The sequence below is a fragment of the Schistocerca piceifrons genome, chromosome X, assembly GCF_021461385.2.
Source record: "Schistocerca piceifrons isolate TAMUIC-IGC-003096 chromosome X, iqSchPice1.1, whole genome shotgun sequence".
NCBI lineage: Eukaryota > Metazoa > Arthropoda > Insecta > Orthoptera > Acrididae > Schistocerca > Schistocerca piceifrons.
The window spans coordinates 788,935,933-788,942,118 of NC_060149.1; positions in this window are offsets into that span (position 1 = coordinate 788,935,933).

The following is a 6,186-nucleotide window of genomic DNA, read 5'->3' on the forward strand; positions in this document are numbered from 1 at the left end:
CACAGTCTCTTTGACTGCTCAGAGATGACACTAAACCCGCCCAAAGTTGCAAACAACCATGCATGAGCAACGCCGATCAGTTCCAGTCATTCCACCAGGAAGGAGGTACACGGCTCGTGTTGTCTGTAGTCCAACCATGCCTAGAAGGCCAATACCGCGGTTCGATCGCGTCCGCATTGTTACTTTGTGCCAGGAAGGACTCTCAACAAGGGACGTGTCCAGGCGTCTCGGAGTGATGTTATTCGGACATGGAGGAGATACAGAGAGACAGAAACTGTAGATGACAGTCCTCGCTCAGGTCGCTCAAGGCTACTACTGCAGTGGATGACCGCTACCTACCGATTACGGCTCGGAGGAACCCTGACAGCAACGCCATCATGTTGAATAATGCTTTTCGTGCAGCCACAGGACGTCGTGTTACGACTCAAACTGTGCGCAATACGCTGCAAGATACGCAACTTCACTCCCGACGTCCATGGCGAGGTCCATCTTTGCAACCACGACACCATGCTGCGCGGTACACATGGGCCCAACAACATGCCGAATGGACCGCTCAGGACTGGCATCACGTTCTCTTCACCGATAAGTGTCACATATGCCTTCAACCAGAAAATTGTCGGAGACGTGTTTGGAGGCAACACAGTCAGGCTGAATGCCTTAGACACAGTGTCAGCGAGTGCCAGGTTCCCTGCTGTTTTAGAGTTGCCCTATGTGGGGCCGACGTACGCCACTGGTGGTCATGGAAGGCGGCGTAACGGCGGCTGTACGATACTTAAACGCCATCCTCCGACCGATAGTGCAACAATATCGGCAGCATATTGACTAGGCATTCGTCTTCATGGACGACAATTCGCACCCCCATCGTGCACATTTTGTGAATGACTTCCTTCAGGATAACGACATCTCTCGACTAGAGTGGCCAGCACTTTCTCAAGACATGAACCGTAACGAACATGCCTGGGATAGATTGGAAAGGGCTGTTTATGGACGACGTGACCCACAAACCACTCTGAGGGATCTACGCCGAATCGCCGTTGAGGAGTGGAGCAATCTGGACCAACAGTGCCTTGATGAACTTGTGGATAGTATGCCACGACGAATACAGGCATGCATCAATGCAAGAGGACGTGCTACTGTGTGTTAGAGGTACCGGTGTGTACAGCAATCTGGATCACAACCTCTGAACGTGTCTCCGTATGGTGGTACAACATGCAATGTGTGGTTTACTTGAGCAATAAAAATGGCGGAAATGATGTTTATGTTAATCTGTATTCCAGTTTTCTCTACAGATTCCGAAACTCTCTGAGCCGAGGTGATGCAAAACTTTCTTTGATGTGTGTATGTCGACGTTGTCCTCAATCTTTTTTTTTTTTTTTTTTTCATCTTGAAAGTCTTCGTGAGGTCCTTGTCTCGGAAAACTGACCGTCGATTTTTAACAGTTCTGTGCTGACAAAAGCGTACAACATGTAAATAGTGTTCCTTTTCACGCTTAGTGTAACGGTTAATCCGAACGATTTGTTCGTACGTTCAAAAGTTAGATGAAGAAACACCTTTCCCCCCATACACGGGAGCATCCTTAAGATTTTTGTTCCTTCCTACCGCTCTTTGCCATGCGACCGGAGGGCGTCGTCACCGTACCGTGCTGAATCTTCTGCAGTTGCCATGGAATGAGTTCGTTCTGAAAGACCGGATAAAGTATCAGCCCCAGGACAACATTTTTTAATGATTTTGGCACGAAACACCAATCGAAGTATGGTACCATCACATAAGTATTGGCCCATTCATTTCGTGTCATTCAAGGTTCCTCTGGGCTGCATCGGCGTAAACAGAACCAGCTGCAGTGCTCTTATTTCAGTGATTCTGCCACAGAGGTTTTACTAAAAGACACAGCGTGCTGGTAGGATCCGTAATAGCATTCATCTCCGCCTATCTGCGCGTAGTTGTCGGCGTCGACCAAAGTGGTGCCGATGGAGATCGCATTTGTGCCGTCGCCGTCGTCGTCGACTACGTCTCCAACAGAACTGCAGGGTGAGGTAACTTCCGTGGAAATCCCACCCCACACTGCCACCATGATGACCCTGGAGTTCCATCCGCGTCGTCTGCCTCCCTCAAAGTCGACGTGCATCCTGTAGCCAGTTTTTCGGCTGGTGTTCACAGTCAATTGCAAGATGGATACTGGGGTGTGGACAGGTATCTGCCATTGGCTGTCGCTACATTCATTATCTCCTCTTTTAAATACTCATTCAGGACTTCCCCTCTGAGGCTGGAGAATATTCAGTACTGTAGAACACTCGGTATAATGTCGTTTATTGAAACTGAACTACACTTCTTGAACAATCACTATATACACACAAAAACAAATAACTTGTAGACGACCATTCATCAAGAGTGTCGGTGAGGTTTGTCAGAACTAGCTCGGCGAGGAACTGGCTGTACTGCTGCTGCGCTGGCCTTATAAAGCCAGCGGAGGCCGGCGGAGTACTCCAACTTTCCCTGTATCTGTAAGGCGACCTCTGCAGAAAAAGGTTCCCATTAGTCTCTAGCAAGTTCTGTTTGTTTTGAAGAAGTGTTTTCCTCTTGGTTGCGCCTGCAAGTGCTTGTGTATGTTATATGGTACACAAGGGTGTCTTGAGTGTAGTCTGCCTGGCAGGGGCCGCCTGTGGCATACGTAACAGAGGTCATCACGTGATCCTGCGCTACATAGCAACGGTGAGGAGGTTTGGGGTGGGGGGATGAATGTGGTGTCGTCCAAAGAACGAGATTCCATGTCACAGCTGGTACCTCACAATGGAACCACGATTAAGGACAGTCGCTTCCTGCCACAGCAACGAATCAGAGATGTCAGCGTAATCACACCCTCAGGAAGCTCCATACGCCGCCACTGCTTGAAGGTTACTTATGTCGGATTGCAGCAACGCTCACCTCGCTCTGTAATCATTGCCTACTCTGACATCGTTATCTTGTGTTGTATTGTATTGTATGGTAACCGGGGACCTAGAAACGACGGAGAGGCTCCGTCCCCGCCGCAGCTGCAGTGGTCCACAACCCCACGACTACCGCAGTCCACGTCATCCCTTCACCGCCCCACACCGAACCCAGGGTAATTGTGCAGTTCGGCCCTCGGTGGACCCCCAGGGAATGTCTCACATCAGACGAGTATAACCCCTATGTTTGTGTGGCAGAGTAATGGTGATGTACGCGTATGTGGAAAACTTCTTTCCGCAGCCATCGCCGACATAGTGTAACTGAGGCGGAATAAGGGGAACCAGCCCGCTTTCGCCAAGGCAGATGGAAAACCGCCTAAAAACCATCCACAGACTGGCCGGTTCACCGGACCTCGACACAAATCCACCAGGCAGATTCGTGCCGGGGACCAGGAGCTCCTTCCCGGCTGGAAAGCCGGCCAGCGGCCAGCGTTATGTGATATCAGATCCTGTTGTGACCTAAGGGAACTACTAGTCAGACTGGTGTACCAAAGTTTATAATCTATTATAAATTGATATGAGAGTAAATTCTGTATTCTATTAATGGACAACATTTATAGTGTTCAGCGACAGTAACAAATACATAGCGACAGTCTTGTGGATATCGAGTGGTTCCAAGTTAAGTTTTTTACTGTGTTAAACTAAAAAAAAAGTAATCTAATATTTTTGTGTGCTGCAGTATCCACCCGACATCCTTCAGAAGTAAATCTAGGTAGCTGTGTCACACAATACAAACGACTTTATTGATTTGACGAAGGAGCTCAACGAAAGCACAATGACCAACATAGCCACATTTTCCAGTAATCTTGCATTCTGTGCCATAGCTGATGTGGATTATGGGTGTTGAGTGGCTGTTTGGCACCAGTTATACATCTCTAACTGAGGAGAGTATGCAAAATTTGGATGGATTTACAGACATTTTCGAGAATTTGCGAAATGCATGCATCGAAATATACAAACTGCATCCTGCATTCTATTACACTGCTGTGTTGCTTTGAGTAGTTCAGTTTCAACATTCACCTCCTTACGTATCCACGTATTGTACCTATGTTAAGTGACATGTTATTTCACCTAAAGATGCACTGCCATATCTTTTACATGTGTGCATTTTCGTTCAGCATGATGTAGAAATATTTTGTTGCTCTTCTGTTGATTGGTATATTTTAAGGAACATATCGCGTTAATGAGGTTCCACTGTGGTACACAAATGTTCATTTTATATACTTTTGATGGGAATGCATTCTGCTATTCAGATGCTTTTTCAATCCAATAACATGTATAGTTGACACTAATTTCTCTCCAAATTATATCTGAAGATGGTGATTTTCAACCAAAGCTAGTCATCTAATTACTGTCATCTCATTGAAATCCAAACAATTAATAGTAATTTATATAAGTTTTTAAATTTTTATATATAAAATATATTTGTGATAGCTTCTCTCCATTCTAACAATGTCAGGTAATAAACATTCATTAGATATATAGGGAGTAGAAGCCACTCAGTATAAGAGAAAAATGCTCAACGTGAGCACAAAGAAAGTGTAGTTTGCAGATACAAAGTGTAACTCAGATCACAAATTAATTACATTGTGGGGGCTCTATCGTGCAGTACGTATTGGTACATAGGAGCTGCCAGCTTATGACCTTTGCCACCTTTATAGATAAACCAAAGACCTATCCACTCTATATGACGTCAACAACACATGTGAATGAGTATGTATACATACAGTGAGTAAATTTCTTTTTACCATAACAATCCTTGATCATACCTTACCTGCACACATAGGTGAGCCTGTTCAAATCTGGCAGTCAAAGGTGGTGGACAAGTTGGAGCTTGCTGAAATTGATCAACAGAGGGAAGAATGAGGACGAGTGAGCAAGATAAAGTTACACGGGGAAGTTACAAATGATAAATACTGGTTAAAAAAATCAGTTTTACTGTCTCTCAACATAATAGTAAATTTACATTATCTGACGCACACATAATATTACTTTCTTGTTCTTCTCCATAATCTTGCATAAGCTGCTGGAGGAATGGGTACCTGTGTAATGCCAGTTTCCAAATTTGCAGCATGCTTATAAATATAACAGATCCATTAAGACTTCTCTCTTCCTTTCATGAGCACAATCATGTCTATGTGGTCAAAAATTTAAAGAGATGTCACCATAACTTTGCAAACTATCCTAGATACTTCCCACCGTATTCTGAGATAATTATGTATTACCCATAATCCATTTTTACGTGTCTTGTCACATCTATCATCTCTGAATTGTTTCGGTGATGCAGTGTTTGTATAGAACGTTGTGATAACCCATCCAGCGTTTGTGAATGGGATGAAACCAATTTCCTTAAATTAAAACTATCCACAATGATGTTGAATTCTTGTCTGTACATAATGATGTTCACAATTTGAGCTGCTATTGATAAATGCTTTAAACTTGAAACAGTATCTGTCCCTTTATGCAACACTTTGCACAGCCTCAGTGAGCAGTGAATAATCACACTATTATGCAGTAATAACGCATATGCTACAATATCTTTAGGGAAATTTTCTAATGATTCAAGTTATCCAGGGTGGTCCATTGATAGTGACCAGACCAAATATCTCACGAAATAAGCATCAAACGAAAAAACTACATAGAACGAAACTCGTCTAGCTTGAAGGGGGAAACCAAATGGCGCTATGGATGGCTCGCTAGATGGCCCTTCCATAGGTCAAACGGATATCAACTGCGTTTTTAATATACGAACCCCTATTTTTATTACATATTCGTGTAGTACGTAAGGAAATATGAATGTTTTAGTTGGACCACTTCTTTCGCTTTATGATAGATGACGCTGTAATAGTCACAAATGCGTAAGTACTTAGTATCACGTAACATTCCGATAGTGCGGTCGGTATTTGCTTCGTGATACATTACCCATGTTAAAACGAACCGTTTACCAATTGCGGAACGGAAAAGGTCGATATCGTGTTGATGTATTGTGATCAAAATACCCAACAGACGTGTTCCATGTATGCTGCTCGGTATCCTGGACGACATCTTCCAAGTGTCCGGACCGTTCGCCTGATAGTTACGTTATTTAAGGAAACAGAAAGTGTTCAGCCACATGTGAAACGTCAATCACGACCGGCAACCAATGATGATGCCCAAGTAGGTGTTTTAGCTGCTGTCACGGCTAATCCGCACATCAGTAGCA